General features: G+C 39.6%; 1 protein-coding gene across 3 annotated transcripts in view; it reads left to right on the top strand.

Moving 5' to 3' along the window:
* The window catches only part of tusc3 (dolichyl-diphosphooligosaccharide--protein glycosyltransferase subunit TUSC3), a 68,902-nt gene that overhangs the window by 3,995 nt on the left and 49,000 nt on the right, over window positions 1-15,907 (top strand). Inside the window, exon 1 of one of the 3 annotated variants that reach the window (XM_087175736.1) lies at window positions 6,732-6,821. The exons of the other annotated variants lie outside the window; for them this stretch is intronic. The gene's annotated coding sequence lies outside the window, so the exon portion shown is untranslated. Of the gene's footprint in view, window positions 1-6,731; window positions 6,822-15,907 lie in introns of those variants that run through there. 3 annotated transcript variants of the gene reach the window in all.

The raw sequence follows: 15,907 nt of genomic DNA, 5'->3' as shown, positions 1-15,907 counted from the left end.
TAGGAACCTAAGGCCAGGAACACACTGGATGCATGTCGTGTGTGTGGTGGCTGCAGAATTTTGGTGCCCATGTGAATGGGTTAGAGCATCATGGCTGCGTAGAGTGATCTAGAGATTCAGCCTCTCGCCTATTATTCACGTGTGATGTGCGTGTCTCCATGCAGAAATAGAGAAAAGACCTGTTGATGTCATATTGACACCATACCAGCAACATTACATGAAACTGACACTATCCACTAGGGATGCCGCAATCATGTTTTTTGCTGCTAGAGCTGGCTGTAGCAGCATCGCAGCAGAGATGCAGCCGGTGTGAACACACATACATACTTCCCCGCAGCACTTCAGCATTGTCAGCCGCCAAGCTCATGCAACGCAGGCAATGTTTTCCTGCCGTAACTGTGTTTGTATTTACTCTTATTTGTCACACTTTAAGCAAGCAGAGTGTAAGACCAATTCCTATCAAGCAAGGACATTGGTCTTGGTGGCTAATTTAATGTTGTCTACATTTGCTTCATGGCAGAAGCCTTCCAGTAATTCAGAGGTTACAGTTGTATTTATAAAACCATTTTTAGTTGTGTAATTTCAATTGACTCTGTAATGTTGATTCACAATTTCTTTGTTTTTCAACCAAAATCAAATGGGACCAAAACACTGCTGGGAAGGTAATGAAATCTAACAAAGTAAGGAGGCACAACTACAAGTCCTCTACATGAAAAAGCAGTAGAAAGTGTTGAGTTTGTGTTACCGGTGCAAGGAATGAATGGTTTCACTACAACTGTGGATTAAATGCATTGGTGCCTCTGTCTGTCAAGAGCAGGAAAGAAGGCGAGAAACAAAACTCTCCATAGCCATTCTACTTCATAGCGGCATGCTAGTCTTTTAAATACCTCCCCTCATTGCCTGCATGAAATCACATCTTCAGCAAATCAGTTAACTGACAGAATTCAGTTTAGGGTGGTCACTGTCACACACTGGCTTCGTAAGGGCAGAATGTGTTGCCTTGGGAATCTTGCTTCATGAGTTTGCAATGGAATTTCAGATCAGCATGGTACAGTACAACAGTCTGCAGCAAAAGTGTGCTGTATCATGCTGATGGAAAATGGTATTACTGTCAGAGCCAGACCTCAGAGCACTGATAGTGACAGTTTTTGGCCTCTGTTATTTATGCCCTAAGAAGTTTAATGTGAAAGAAAGCACAGGAAACTTCCCTTTTTCCTTATTTTCCTGGAATATAAAGATAAAAATGGAGTCTGAAAGGGAGAAAGTTAAGTATCAAAATTGTGACAGATGGTAAGAAAGAAAGAAATAAATTAAAAGAAATAAAATACGAAGTTAGGGCAGCAGTGCTGGACCCCTGCCTTTTTAAATCCTTCTATATGCCCCTCAGGGAATGAAAGAAATAGTCATGGAGAGAGAAATAATATTTATATCCCTTCAATACTCCCTCGTTCATCACCCCAGCTCTGCTGGATATTATATCTAGCTTGTGTTGTGTTTCTGTCTTAAGGCTGACTACAGCACAAAGAAAGAACCAATGTAAGCACTTCCTATACCTAGGCATATGGAGTCAGGGGAGGTAAAGAGAGAAAAAAGTCCAGGGCAGCGAGTCTGAGGCAAGGAGAATTATATATCTAGAGAGTTATATATCTACAGAGAGATAGAGATTGCAAAGTAGCGGGGCTTGCTACCACACCCAGGGACCAGTCTAATAAGTGGATCGGAATAATAAGAGACTGCTACCTCTGCACACTGAGGCGCAATAAACTACCGGGTGGGTCCTTCAGGGCATAACCCAAGCCACTTGCTGAGTTTAAACTTGGGCTTATGAAGCTAAACACTATGTAAGCACTATTGACTCTTGGTTTTTGTAGGTGACCCGTTCATCGAAAAAATAAACCATAGCGCACTGTTTGCACAATCTGCACTGTGTCTTTCTGCCCATGGATTTTTGAGTGCAGGCAGGTACTATGAGAAAACATAGCCATACCCATTAATTAGCTCCTTTTAATATATATCAAGCTTTTGACTTGTTTTAACAATGTGATGTCATGGGATTGTGTTTAAATAGCATGCCACTTGGGGGACAATTCGCATGTCATGGCAATACATTTTAAACTTTAAGCTCGTGATTTAAGGGTAAGGGATAGGAGGAGAGTCGGGAGTTAGTAGAGACATGACATAGCATCAAATGACAGCCAAAAAAATTTATCAGTATGCATAAATGAATACAGATAATGTGCTAAATGACATTAGGAAAATGACATGTTATTCATACGCATTTGGTGAGAGCAGGCTGGCTTTAAATGTATACTTATGTAAAATAACTAGCATCATTTTCTCCAGACCATCTCTGTTCTTACAGGGAAAATCTGTTGCTTTGCATTCAGACTGTGATGTAGATATGTTGTTGCTAGTGATCATACTGAGTGTTATCCAGCATGGAAATTTCAATACTTATGTGTGGTGTGTATACTTGAATTTGTCAGCTCTCTCTGCTTTGTCTTCCCTTGTCAGGAAACATAGAGAGAACAAGTGGGAGGACAATAGGGTTGTCACCAGAACCGATACTTCAGTACCAAGTCGATGCCACGTGACACAAAACGGAATGGTACCCGTTTTTTCGTGGTATCGAAGGTACCAAAAAGTACCAACACATGACCAGACTGATAATCACCCTCTTAGGAAGTAACATGAGATCACTTGCACATAAGATCGACATCGTGTTCAGGGAGGCAGTTGAATAAGGTGCGTGCCACGCCAGTTGCGCATCAGCTCTCATTGCGCACAAGCAGGATGTCATTAACTGTATGGGCAACTTATCTCATAGTACAAAAGTGTCTTACCTCAAAAGTGACAGTAATCTACCAAAAACGTGTCTAAAAGAACATTAACACTAATTGCATCACTGGCAACATTTGAATGACTCAGAACACACGTGAGCATAATTTCTCAGAATGTCGCAGTCAATCTGCAATAACAACTGGAAGATGGCGACAAGTTCAGGCACACAACTTGGTCCAGCTGCAGCACCTCGGCTCTCGACAAAAGAAAAAGCCAGAAGAGTCGCGTATTGAAATATTTTGCTTTCGAGGCAGATGATGAGGGATTGATTTTAGATCTGCAAAAGCCCGTTTGTAAACAGTACCTTCGCACTTTCCAAACCACAGTTGAAATGCTGTGCAATAAAAAGTTTACCGCTTATATTTTAGCAAAGTATTGTTTACTTTAAATACTTGAAGGCTACATGCCACTGTTGTTTTTTGCAGTGTCGAAAGTTTTTTAATTTTAAATAAAATTAAAAATTTATTAAATTTTTTTATTATATTTTAAATTCTTGAAGGCTACATTCCACTGCTCCTTGTTTTTTAATTCATATTTTTCAATTAAGGAGTGAAAGAGAGTGCATGGAATTTATTGTTTGTTTCTTTGTTTTTGTTTTTTTACTGGGGTATCGAAATAGGTATCGAGAATCGTGGAATTTCACTGGCATTGGTATCAACTACTAAATTTCTGGTATTGTGACATCCCTAGAGGACAATGCAACAAAGGTTCCTGGTTCCTATATTGAATCATTGCACGGACACAGGGATGCCCATCATTAATAATGAGGCCACTATTTTCAGTAGTCATAAAAAATATTTATGAATCAGCCCTAGAGACTTAAGAGTCCTTTCAACTGCTCCGAGCTTTCCACTGACTTGGGAGCTGTTTTAGCATGTACTAACATTTGAGTTTTAACATTCATAAATAATTCATATGAGCTTGAGGGCTGTGACATGTTTGTGTTTGGATGAATACTGTAGGACTTGAGCTAACATAGGTGTGACTATTATGCAAACTATCAAACTAAACATTTAGTTTTAACAACTGCATGATCACCAAACGGTTTATTGACAAATGGAGTTCATGGAGTTTACTGGAGTTTACTAAAATATTCTGCACAGCCTCCATGTAAAGTCAGCTCTAAACTTTGTATTCATGATGTGTAAGGAAAGCGGATTGTAGTTCCAATATTGCCCCATGCTGTGTAGGTGCTGGTGTCAGTGTGTGGAGTGAGGATGAACAAAGTTGTTTACTGCCTGTGCACCTGCATGTGTAAGTGTGTGTTAGTTACAGTCATCTGTCCAATGCCAGACACCACACTGGGCTTGATTGCTGCCAAATAGCACTATCTAGGTTTGTCTTTACATTTGTTTTTGTCTGCTACACCAGCCATTTCCATTGTTAGTGCTCTCACTGAGACGACAGACTCTCCTTTCATTGTTTAGTTTCCTCTTTTTTTTCTATTCCACCTACTTTATCACAGTCTTTGTTAATTTCTTCCCATTTCTGTCTTTTGTCAAATTGATCTTTTCCTATGGTTTTCCTCTTTTATTCAGGGCCCAGTTTTGGTTGATTCTCTCGGTCCCTTCTTTCTCATGAAAATAAATGTGAATGTTTCAAGGATTCAGGAGAAATGAATACTCTATCCAACCTCTTTCCCTTGTGTGTTGCCAATATAGCCCAAACTGCAGCTAAAAAGCAGCCATAATGGTGCCATATTTTGCTCAGTGAAATGTTTCAATGTTCTCCCAGTGAATTCAGGGGTGATTTGTTTGGATCTCGCTCATTAGCCGTAGTCATCTGAATTATTGATGCAGTAGTGTCAGGCCTGCTTTCCCAATGACTGATGGCCTGTGTTCCCAAGTCATTTTCCTCCTCTGCTATTCCTCCCTCTCCTCCTCCTTTTTTTCCTCCCCTTCCCAACACTTCTGTAACTAATTTTCTGAGTGGCCAGAGGATCTCTATCTACCGCCCTCAGTCCCCTTATCCACCCCTTGTCCCTCCTGTGTCACCTCCCCTCTATTTTTTTTCCTTCAACCACCTTCTCTGCACACCTCTTTGACATTTCTATAATTATGTAGTGTCATGAAGTGATTTCTCTCTTTCCTTTCACTCTGTTCTCTACTTTTCCCCTCTATCGGGTCCTCCCCTTGTCCTCTTTGCTCTCTTCTTCCCACTCCTTGTCCCTCCCTCCTAACGCTTTTTCCATTTTCCTAAGATTTCTCAGGCTAATTTCTGGACCAGCCCTGTTAAATCGTAGAGGAGTGTAGGGTATTACCTTGTTGTTAAGACCATTAATTTCTCAGTGCCGTTAATCAGAGGTATAGGAACTTTCTCCCTCTGAAATGCATGTATGTATGTTATCTTTTGCTTTGGCTTGGTAACTATTAAATCAGTCATTTACTCAATCAGAATTTCAGTCTCTTACTCAATAAATATTCAGGCATTAGGCCTAAACCTCAATGTCACATACATTTGCCTAGTCATTCTAGTTAACTAGGGCTGCCCCTGACTAAAGATTTTCCTGATCGTCTAGCAGTTGTTAGTTCAAGCCGTTAGTCGAATATTTGTTGTACATTTATAATATTGATATAATTAGTTAAATATGTATATACCAAGGGCGTGGTTAATGCTGTTGCATCATACTACGCCTCTATACCCTGTTCATTATTTCATTATTAAGTATGCCGAGTGAGACAAACCCATGCTCGATTACATTACTGTCTAATAACTGCAGGGGCCAGCTGTTTAAATGATGTCTATAGTTACAGTTACCAACCAATCAAAACCTCAACATTGAGTTTGTATTTTCTGAGATACATTTAACTTGACGCAAAAATAATATGGAAGGATGCCTCATGTAAGCCAGTCATTCGACCTTTCGAAAACCATATTTAATTTTGTGCTATGTTTTCAATGCAGCATTTTGAACCCTCACTTAACCAACTCTACTTTCTTGACGACGATGTTAACCTTGCAAGTTGCAACATGGGAGTCTTTCCTATCTCTACGTGAATGTAGCAATAATCTTTCAGTTAGTCACTGACTCGCTGATTGACTTCTGTTTGACTGCTGAACTCGAGCATGCTAAGACTTCAGTGTTGTCTGATGGTCGTGTCAGGCAAACTAATGCTGAGATAGATAGTAAGACCTTTTGGTTACTGGACAGTCTGTCTAACTGCTAATGGCTAACATACCTCTTCTCTGATCATTCATCCCTGCCTGTCTTCATCATTCCTTATCTCCAGAGGGAAATGTTGTCATAACAGTAACACCCCTCCCTTCCCCCATCTTTCTCTTCTCTGTCACTTTTCTTCTCATCCCATTTCTTCATTTTCTTTCTTTATCCCTGAACTTTTCCCACTTGTCCCCCAATGCCTCTACTCCGTTCCTCCCTTTGCTCCCTCCTGCTGTTCCCCCTCCCACCCACCCCAACAGTGACAGGCATTGCTGTATAGCTGATATGAGGTGGCATGCCGTCCTAGTGTGTGTGTGTGTGTGTGTGTGTGTGTGTGTTTGTGTGTGTGTTTGTGTGTCTGTCTGGCTTCTGGCTGATAAGACGTCACACTCTTATCCTCCCAGACAGACCTGTGTCACCATGACGGTTCACGGGCCACACACACACTCACATACATACACACAGGAATGCATACAAACACACAAATATACACGTTAACACATATGCACTTATATATACGCAGTCTTGACTGTGCACTGGGTTGTTAGATATAGTGGAGCTTTTCCTAATGTGTGTGCTTTTGAGACTGTGTGTGTGTGTGTGTACGTGTGCGTGCGTGTGTGTGTACATGTTGCCTGTCACAGATATCTGATGATTCTCTCTTATTAAACTCTTAGTCTTTCTGCTTCACTGGCAGAAAGCCTGTTAACACTCTGCACAGGGCTAAAGACTAAATGTGTGTGTGCGTGTGTCTGTGTGTGCCTGCATGGTAGAGAAGCTGTCATAAGACTGCCTTATTGAAAACACTTGTCATGAGAGGGTAAGTACAGATGAGAAGGGGGAGTGAGGGAGGCAGATTTCTTCTTCCTGGAGTTTTGACCTGAGGACAGTGCTCTTGTGGTCAGAGTGAGTTCTTGTTAGGTAAAGCTACACCTACAAACAATCGAACTGGATATGAATTATTGAATTATGTTAACATAGCCTTTTGAAAGTATTTATTTGTCCAGGGAATGTCAAGTAATCACCATGGTCTTTCTAGCTCTTCTCCTGCTTCTCATTCACTCAGTCAAACACAGTCACACCAGGGAGAGCAATATTACAGATGCAGCAGGAGGAAGGTGTGGTGAGGTGGTGGGGTGAAGGAGGGGGGCTCTAACCTCTAGGCTTCGTTGGTTATTAAGGTAGAAAAATTCATCTGAAAGTGAAAGTCCTGAGAGAAGAAGTTAGAAAAGTACTCTTCCTCCTCTGCCTGGTTGCATTGAGATTTATTAGGAATTACAATTCTGTCTAAGCTTGCCTGTCTAACTGACAGGTTATTTATGACCCCAAAATAAGTTATTAAACACACACTACACACACACACACACATGCGTGCGTGCGCGTAGCGATACGGTAATATAACGTGATGAACTGAAGCAGTTTAGCATATAGCTGTAGTCAGGATAAATGCTAAATGCCATTTAGTGTCAGACCTGGTCTCTTTCTCTTTCCTTCTCAATTTCTCACTTTCACTCCTACTCTTTTTCTCAACCCCTTTTTTGTCTTTACTTGTTTAACTCTTTTAGAAAGGCACATCATTGGAGTGGTTGTAAACATGTAGGATACGACATTAGGACTTTTTTTAAGAGAATTTTTTGCAAGGCATTTTAAAGGCATTCCTGAGATTTATTATCATTTTTATTGGCATTTACCTCTACATGAGAAGCAATGTCCATAAGTAATCTGTATACTGTATGTTTATGCTTATGTTTTTATGATTGTGATTTTGTTTAATTTTAATGAAATCAGGGGGCATGTTAGATTTGATGAACACTAAGACTCCCTTTTTTCCTGGCGAAAAACAGGGCAAAGGTGATGCATCAGCTGTTTCTTTACATGCAATACTGAGGCCATCACTTTCCATAGTCTAATTAAAACATTTTTTTTTAATTCTGTGACTGGAAAAAATTACTATCATGATATTAAAACTTACATTAATGTGGTTTAGTGGTAAATATTAAAATATATTCTAACTGATTATGTAAAAGCCAAGTCTTTAATGAATGTGTTCAATGCGATCACCACTCAAAACAGACCTTGTATGCACTGTAGTGCCTAAAGATAGAAATAAAGCATGGATGGAGCCAGGTTCTGAATTTTTCCAGAGTAAGAAACGTGAGCTCATAGGTTGTCAGTGCAATGCGCACGCAGTGATGGAGTTGCTGGTTAGTAAGCAATGAATACTAATATTGATGGCATTCAGGTGTGAAAACGATGGCCGTCATATAATTGAAACCAAATGCCATTGTGATAAAATTTTAAACCATATAAGTTTCTCTTTGCTGCTTCAGTCAGACCCTGACACAGCTAGAGCTTTAAGCGATGTAGCATCTAAATGTCAGTTATTTCAGACTGAGTCTGATACAGTGATGCAGCAACTTAGCTATCACTGCATAAACTCTGCTGCATCGAACTCAGGCACGTGATCAAATTAGGAGGCAAAGTTGTTTTTTCAACACCTCCAACAAGCCCACCATCACTTCACTTATCACTGCAGCAGAGGAACAGGGGACAGTAGGTGATGAAAGGAGGGAAGCATTATGTATTGATAGACAGTAAATCAAACACAAGCAATAAACATTATGAATATAATCATTTTCAATCTTTGGGCTCAGGGAATTCATGAAGTCATCTGTTCCATATTCTTTCCATTTTTACTAATGGAAGGATATTCTCAGGTGTCTTTGACCTGATATATTTTAAAACATGGTCAACAACAGTCTCTTCTTGCTGCAGGAAACAATTAAACTTTTGGATGCATGATACATAAAATGTGGTCAAAAACAGTTTTCTCAGAGTTGACAAACGCCCAGCTGGAATACAGTAAAACCTCATCATGATTCTAACTATTGTCTTCACCGAAATAAACAAGGACAGTAAGAGAAGACTCTTTGAACTATGGCTGATGGCATGGCAGATCATGTCTTTAATGAGGAGCTTGATTTGTGATGATTGTTGCTCCCCTTGTTTCAACCGAGCAACTGGTGGTCACTCCCCTTTCCAGCTGTTCAGATTATTGACCAGCCAATTAGTCTCACCAGCAGAGCTCAGAGCACGATATGATTAGTGCAACTAGCTCACCATTTCCCTTGTGAGACTGACACCACTTTGCAGTTGGCGGTAAGACAGCTGTAGCTTGCTGGGCTAGAAGAAGTTACATTACTGTTACCACAGCCTGTAAGGCTGCATTCAGCGTAGTTGGGCAGGGAGTGAAGCTTTAATGCATGCATTTTTTTTCCAGGCAATAAAGCAAGAAAGGTTCTGGACAGCAGTTTTTCTCTAGTGGTTTTATTGCCAGCTCATTCTGAAATGAGCTCTTTAGTCGGGGCACTAGCCCATTCAGGTCTAACTGCTTCATCAAACCAAGGTTGTGATAAAATGTCAGTGCAAGTGTCTGGTGGTCATTATGTAAGACGTTCACAGGATGTCATGTTGTACAATGTCTTCTCTCAGTTCTCAGTTTTTACAGTATGTATGAACAAAAGTCTTAACAAAAGAGAAAGCCTTCATGTAGCAGCAGTCTTCCTATTCTCCTCCTTTAGCTTCAATTTTGCAGTTTATTGTTCATGGAAAATAACTGTACGCTTCTCAGCCATAATTTCTTTCCACAAATTGCACACCACTCATCGTTTTTGGCAGCCTGTTTACCTCAGGTAAAATTCTATTTTAAGCTAACTATATGATTAATAAGTGTTTCCTTTGCAAACTCAAGTTAGTAATACTTCAAAGTCAGAAAGAGGAAGAAAACTCAGGTCTGTGAGTCACTGAGCCATATCACTTTGTTTTTTGCCACTAATAGTTTGCATGTAAAGACAATGAATAAAACCATATGTGCAAGTAAGTGAATTTTATTTATGTCAAATGTTTCAGAAATAAAAGCTTTAAAGGGACACAACATGAGACAGGCAGACCAGACAATATGTAAAACATAGATACATACAAACTACAAAGTAATATCATTAATTATGTAACTTATCAAAAAGGCCAATTTCGTTTTTATATGCTTTCCTAAAAATTATTTTCATAACAGCTGTCCTCATGCTGTCCCCTTATAACCAATGTTGTGACCTACTCTTTGTAAGGTATAGCTAAGCCTACTAACTGCACTCTGCTCATTGTTGTTGGCAGCATATTTACCTGGGGTAAATTCCTATTTTAAGGTAACCCATGTAGGTAGTTAATGTTTCCTTTGCACAGTAAAGTCCGGTATGCGTGTGATATTTTTGGAGCTTTCTAAGAAGCTGCTATTCTTCCAATAGTCTAGTGAGACTGAATGCTCACCTAAGCAGAAGCAAATAACAAATGTGAATGGCTTATAAGGCTAATTAGGAACACATTAAGCTCGCAGTTATTAGGCACTAATACAAGTGTTGGCTTCCAGAGGCTAATGAGGTAGCATACAAGGCCAATTACACTTGTATTTCTAATATCCTTATACTGTATGTGCATTGTATGCTTGGCCCTGACTTTGACCATAAAAAATTATCACTGCAGGCAGATTGGCACAGTCTGCTTTGGAGGACAGGTGCATAAAGTTAAAAGACAGATAGAGAAGAGTAAATGGAGGGTTTAGAGCTAAAGGTCACATAGTAGTGAGACACAGTACAGCTAGGACGCAGAAAAGAGGAGGGCAACTGACCTGATAGTCAGACAGGCTCGCAACTTCATGACCTTTAGTGAGTCTAAAACCCTCACTTCCACACCTCCACATTTTCTCTGTCTTTTGCTTTTCACATAAGCCGGCAGTTGCCACCTTTGTGTCTCTGTCATCTTGAGTTTCCTTTTGAAACACCAATTACTGTTGGTACAGTACTGCACACAAGCACAAGTGAAATCAGGTCAGTCCTTCTTTTGTGCCTCGAAACAAGGATGTGACAGTTGAGACTTTTTTGATTTTTGTGTTTGATTGGACAAAGATCCCCAGTGGTTAGGTAGGAATGATAAATACAACTGAGATGTTTCCTTTAGTCACAAAATTGATTTTATAATGCAAGCATTTAACATTCAACATGGGTATGGTGCGAGTGCTTTTAATTACAACAGAGATGAACAGGTAAACATTATTGCTAATCTGCTGTATGTGTTCTCGGTCTGATGTTTGCCCTAACATTTGTCATGTCCCCCTTTTTCATCTACCTGTTTACTATCGCTGTTGTTTTAGTTTTTTTTTTTACCATACCTCTGTCAGAAAAGCATAGAAATGCTGTTTATCCATTTCTTAGGCCTACTTGTACACACTTGGGCGTTAGCTGCTAAGGCTGTAGGAAGCTATAGTCCCTTCCCAATAAAACCTTTAAAGTGAGCAATGACAGAAATTTGAATATTTGTATTAACAATACCTCAGAGCAAAAACTAACTTTGATGATTGTTGATGGAGATTAGTGGCTTCTTCGTCATGATTAAAGGAAAAAAAAAGAGATTAGCATTGTGATAAGCTCAACCCCTGCAGTGAAATTATTGCAGCGTTGAGGTAATGCTGGCCCCTCAGAATTCATACTTAATTATGGGTAACAGCACTTGTATATATATAAATAATTTTCACTTCTTTCAAGTCTAAGTTTAAGCTTTCGAGTGTCAAGTCTTTTTTATTGAGATACATTTAAACACTAAATGGAAGTGGAAAGTACACTAACAACTAACCCCTGCTAGTTCTGTTTTCATATTCAGGAAAGACTATGCTTTGCACCATAATGGATTAATAAATATAATGAAGACCAGCTAAAATGGGGAAAAGTGACTGAAGTCCCTTCTTTTCCTTCTTTCTGGTGGCATCCTTCCATTTTTAAACTGTGGCATTGAACTGGGCTCAGTTTGAACATCCTTTTTCAGAAGTACTTCTGAAATATTTTTCATTCTAATTTTATGTGAGATGGATTAAGAAGGATGCTGCTGTACATCAAGCTGTGCCTCATTTTCAGTTTTCTCTTCAGTGCTTGATTAAACCTTAAGACCACCCACAGATGACCGGTGCTACTGAAATTACTAAGTGAACGGAATGGAAAAATTGGGACTCTTTCTGCCTGAATCATTTGATCACATAACACACACGCGTAAATGTTTGAAGCCAAGCACTTAATGTAGGCAGACGAATGCTTTGCACACACACAGCCATGCTGAGAGTGTGACCCCAAACATGCAGAGTCTGGAATTTGTATGATTACTCGAACATTCATGGATAATTCTGTCCAGAGCAGCAAGTTGATTATGATTTTACTTTGGCCCACTTCAGAGTAAGAGGGAGAGTGAGCTGAAGTAAAGATAATAAGGCACGGAAAGACTTGATGGTAACATGTCCCCTACATCGTGATGAATTAGCCATGTCTCGGGGAGATGAAGGAGCCCTCATATTCGCTTTGTGTTCCTTTCAAATTCAAGAGAATGGCTCTTCTCTGCGACTGACACATCTCTAGGGCTTCATTTATGTCTTCTTTTTTAAAGATTCCCAGTAGGTTTCAAACTAGTTCCAAATACATTTTTCTTTATCTCTGTTTTCGCCCTCCAGTTGGTTTTGATTGTTTTGTTCTTTCCTTTTACTAAGAGTAGAAAAGTATAATGTTGGCTATGCTTTGGATGCTTTCTAAAGTGTGATTATTTGTTTTTACCTGAATTAGAGTTAGAGTTACTCTTACTTCCACACAAAGGGATGTTTCTTAATATATTGCCTCTATGCATTTTAGGTCAGTTAATTTCATAAATGTGTAGCAGCAGCCATGTGGAGAAGTTGCATGGCTTGCATGACGCTTGCTTCCATGGTACCTGGCTTAAAGGTACCACAGATGTTGCTGTACAAGACAGAAAATGCATTTTTTAATGACCTGCTTTGCATTTCCGCATAGCCCTTCAAAGAATATGAAATCGTTTTTTCAAATCGATGCATATTATTATTTCTTTTATTATTTGTTTGTTTTGGGATCATTACAGAAATGTTACAGCGATGATTGTCCAGTTGTTGGAGCCAAGGTGAACATTTGGTACGTGGCGTTTGCGCTTAGACATTAAACACATTGCAGACTGTGTATAACAGGCATAACACGCATGAAAAGCATGTTTGAGACACTGGTATGGTAAGAACTGATTTGGAGCTTGAAGGGTATTAAAGAAATTACATTCCAAAACTGTCGTATTAATATTGTCTTTGCCCAGTAGATGTTAGCAAAATCTCACTTTTGGCATGATTTTATTATAACATTTTGCAGCTATAATCATGTTTAGTCATGTTTGGTATTACCAGCAAAAATACTTACATTAGCTTAACCTCGGTATATTAGCAGAAATATTAACATTGGCTGCATGTCAGTGCTGCATCACCATATTCAGCTGTGTAATTTATGTCTGAACTTCTTTCTCGTCTTATTTTTTAACTTTCTTTGTTTGTTTCTTTTTTGTTTCTCTCTTTGTCTCTCTCTCTCTCACTTTTAACTTGCCCAGGTGATTTTCCTTCTTTTTTCTTTTCTCATCACTTATTTTCCTCCCATTTTTTCATTTACTTTCCTCTCCTCCCTCCATCCCTCCATCTCTTGGCTTTATTGAAGGGGAACAGTATAGTGACCATATGCTCCCTGAGTATTTACGTTGACTCACTATTGTTTTTAGAGTGGGACTGGCCCCTTGCCCTGTGTGTCCATCCCCAGTTTTTATTGGGATGCCTTTATAACAAAATCAAACTGCACTGATGCCCCATAAACCCAATTGGTGCTTTCTGCTTTCCCCAGAGAAATGATATCTGCAAACACAGGGAAAAGAAAGATAGAGGGGGAAGGAGGGGTGAGTAGAGGTTAAGCAGAATGACTAACAATTAGCTTTCTGCTACTATTTTGTGACGGGTAGAATATAACTAGAATGAATTACACTCACTAGTCCGTGGATGGGTCAAATGACTGGAGCACCTGGTGTATTTTGGCCACATCGCGCAATGCATTGGGGAGATGAATGAACAATGCTCTTACCTTGTTCATTCCCTGCACAACAAATAACTTGGTCAAGCTGTGCAGATAGAAATAAAAATTAAAAGCTGAATTGGGAATTTAAAATTAACAATACCTAGAATAGAAAGAAATGGGAAAAGTAGTAATTTTACGTGAAAATATGTCCAGCATTTCTACCAGAGAAGCTGTTAGTCCTGGCAGCTTGGGATGCACCAGGAACATGCATGCTGGCAGCACACTACCAATGACAGGCACACACAGAGGGTCAGTAAAGAGACTGCCAGCAAAACCTTTATGATTTTTTTTAACCGATGTAGCGGCCCACCACCGGGATTTGTCATAGCATACGTAGTGACCATTCCAATTGTAGCTGTTACTTAGGATGGGATGCTCATCAGCTGCACTTCATTCAAAGGATTTTAACCAACATTATATTTAGGTTTCTAACCGAACCATCCCAAATTACCTGATGCTAAGGCCTGGCAAGGGGGTCAACTTAGGCCCGATGGTGACACTGGCGGAAACCCTGATGTGATCTTAACCCAGAGACATAAATGTTTTTCAAATTTAGTTTTATGATCATAATTGAGTTCTGTTGTAATGTGATGTTCTCCCTGTGAGAATTCAATGCCACCATGAACATCTAGTGCATATTCATTTTATCATATTCACATTTTATTTCAGCTTCAAAATTAGACTTATATCTCCTAACTGGCATTTAAACTGTCTGGAAAAGTTTAAAAGTTAACTTGATAAAACTCGCAAACACCCTAAACCAACAAACACAAAAGACTTCGATGGGAACCCTAGGGAAAGGAAATGACAGAAGATTTAAAATGTCACACCATGTGCCTGGGAGGTTTAGAGAGAAGCTGTAATCTGTAAGCAAAAAAAAAAGACAAATCTTTAGATATTCTATAAGCATCATGGAGAGAGACAACCGCTGGCACTAATGGGGGGGGAAGATATAAAATAAAATAACATCACCGGAGGATGACGGACGGGAAGACACGTGGACAAAGGCAAAGGAAATATGCATTTTTTTCAAATAATTGTTATTAGGCAGATAAGCTGACAAATCCTCCCTCACCAACACCCTCCACTGACAAGTCACGGTATTTCTGGGAATCGTAGATTATGGGCTGACAAATGTCGGAGCTTGCAAAATGAAAGCATGTTGGCTTGATTTAATAGAGGTGAGAGATGAAAACAATAACACTGACAAAGTGACTCACACAGATATGCTATGAAAATGTGTGGTGTTATATGTTTTTACATCTCACCCTATTAACTACTCACAGGATTTCACTTATTGCCTCCAATGTCGTGTGTGTGGGAGGGTGGTGTGCTAGAAAACAAGCAAACTGCACCAAGACACATGTTAGAAATATGGTTGTTAGGAAAGCCGAACTGTTGCTTATTGTGTCCTTCTGCTCACTTGTTCATGCTCTCTGTCATCTTCACGTCCCCTTTCTCTATTGTCCGTTTTGTTTTTTCCATACATTTTCCTCTCTTCTCCTGTATTTACTCTCCCATTAATCAAATCCTGAGGTCCTCCTCCAGCTTCATAAACCTCTCGGTCACCTTCTTCTCCCATTACTCATTTAATCCTTCCCTTCTGTTCCTTTAAAAAAAATTATAGAAATGAAATAAAAAAGAACATCCAATTTCTGAGTAATGTTGCTTTTTTTTTCTCTTTCCTCCTTGTTTGTTCTGCCCTCCTGAGCTTCCTTCATGCATGTGTGAAAGTTTTAAGTATTTTCGCTTCAACTCAACACAAAGTCTCCAACTCATCATAAGGACACCATGATTACCAGAAATTAACTTGCAAGTTTTTGTTGGTTTTTACAAAGGGCTGTGTGTGTGTCTATGTGTTTGTGTGGGTGTGTGTGGGTGTGTGTGGGTGTGTATGTGTGTGTGTGTGTGTGTGTGTGTGTGTGTG

Source organism: Seriola lalandi, unplaced genomic scaffold (genome assembly GCF_002814215.2).
Source record: "Seriola lalandi dorsalis isolate HSWRI2012SDOR001 ecotype SW California unplaced genomic scaffold, Sedor1 jcf7180002054486, whole genome shotgun sequence".
In the NCBI taxonomy this organism is placed as follows: domain Eukaryota; kingdom Metazoa; phylum Chordata; class Actinopteri; order Carangiformes; family Carangidae; genus Seriola; species Seriola lalandi.
Note: the sequence above shows the minus strand (reverse complement) of the source record. Positions and strands in the feature narration are given on the sequence as shown.